This window comes from Galeopterus variegatus, unplaced genomic scaffold (assembly GCF_000696425.1).
Source record: "Galeopterus variegatus unplaced genomic scaffold, G_variegatus-3.0.2 Scaffold4482, whole genome shotgun sequence".
NCBI classification, from domain to species: Eukaryota; Metazoa; Chordata; class Mammalia; order Dermoptera; family Cynocephalidae; genus Galeopterus; species Galeopterus variegatus.
Genome location: NW_007730593.1, coordinates 148,912 through 150,709, shown reverse-complemented (window position 1 = coordinate 150,709; position 1,798 = coordinate 148,912). Strand labels below are relative to the sequence as shown.

At 37.2% G+C, this 1,798-nt stretch overlaps 1 protein-coding gene across 1 annotated transcript in view; it reads right to left on the bottom strand.

The window, feature by feature from the left end:
- Nucleotides 1-1,798, bottom strand: part of LOC103603171 (clavesin-1) — a gene marked incomplete at its 3' end in the record, with an annotated part of 90,950 nt that overhangs the window by 20,743 nt on the left and 68,409 nt on the right. The window lies entirely within an intron of this gene.

Genomic DNA, 1,798 nt, shown 5'->3' with positions numbered 1-1,798 from the left:
TTTTTTTTTTTTTACAGTATATACATTGTACTGCTTTACAATTTTACAGTCAACATCTTAGATGGTAACCTTTTTTTTATTGAAGCATAAGTGATTATGCATATTTTGGGGTACAACGTTGACCACCATCACCTGTGTACAACATGTGATGATCAAATCAATATTATTAGCATATTCATTATCACCAATTGTACTTATTCTTTATGTCCCTTACCCAGTCTCTCCTTTCCCCCTTCCCCCCACCTTTTATAACCATAGATTTTTTTCTCTCCTTCTGAAAGAGTAACAATTTTTCTGCTGATTTGCTGCCTAGATGATCTGTCCAATGCTGAGAGAGGGGTGTTCAGGTGCCCAACTATTACTGTAGGCAGATGCTTCTTCTATTACTCCGGAATGGGCTTTGTGAAGAGAGATGTCCTCTTCTTTTTTGGTCTCCACTGGTGACTTTCCTTGTGTCAGTGCAGTTGAGTATCTGGTGGGCCACCTGCACAGTGGCTGTGGCTACCTGCTATGGCATCTAGTCCCTTTTGCAGCAGCTGTGGCCACCCACATGGAAGTGGTATTTTCGGCATGCTCCTTGCCAGGTTGGGGGGGCAAGGGCAGCCCTCAGCTCCTGCCTCAGGACTCTGGGCAGGCATCGCGGCATGCCTGGCTGTGGGCAGGGGAAGTGCTTTTTCTAGAATTTTTAAATTATGAATTCAATTACCTTAAAGATTACAGGGCTATTCAAGTTATCTATTTCACCTTGATTGAGTGTTGGTATTTTACGGCTTTTGAGGAAATGCTCCATTTTTCTAAGTTGTTGATTTTATGAGGATAAAGTTGTTCATAGTATTTCCTTATTTTCTTTTCCATGGCTGTATAATCTGTGATGATATCACCTACTTTATTCCTGATATTGGCGGTATGTGTTTTCTCTTTTTATTATTGTCAGTCTCGCTAGAGGTTTATCGATTTTATTGATTTTTTAAAAAACCAGCTTTTTGCATCAATTTTCTCTTTGTTTTCCTACTTTTAATTTTATGGATTTCAGTTTTATATTATTTTTGTCTTCTGCTTTATTGGGGTTTATTTTGCTCATCTTTTTCCTAGTTTCTTGAGGTAGGCACTTAGATTTTGAATTTGAGATCCTTCCTCATTTCTAATATTAGAATCTCATGCTACAAGTTTTCCTCCCAGTACTGTTTAGCTGCATTCCTCGTACGTAGGTATGCTGTACTTTCGTTTTCATTTAGTTATATATAATTTTTTCTCTTTTTCCTTTGAGGCGTTTTCTTTGACCCATGAATTATTTGGAAGTGTGTTGTTTAGTTTCCATGTGTTTGGAGCTTTCCCCATTGTCTATTATTGATTTCTAATTTGATTTCCATTATGGTCACAGAACACACTTTGTATACTTTGTTTTAACTTGTTAAGGTCTACTTTATGGCCTTAGATATGGCTTATCTTAATGAATGCTCTATGGGTACTTGAAAATAATATATATTCTGCTGTTGCTGGATGGAGTATTCTTAAGTGTCAAATAGATCCTGTTGCTTAATTGTGTGTTCAGATCTTCTAAAACCTTGCTGATTTTCTGTCTAGTAATTCTATCACTTGCTGAGAAGGGGTGTTGAGGCCTCCATCTGTAATTATACATTTATCTATTTCCCCTTTAAGCTCTATCAATTTTTGCTTCATGTTTTTGGAGACTTGTTTGGTGTGTACACATGTAGGATCTTTAGGTCTTCCTGGTGAATTGATCTTTCTATCATTATGCAACTTCCTTTCTGTCTATGGTAATTTCCTTTGCTCTAAA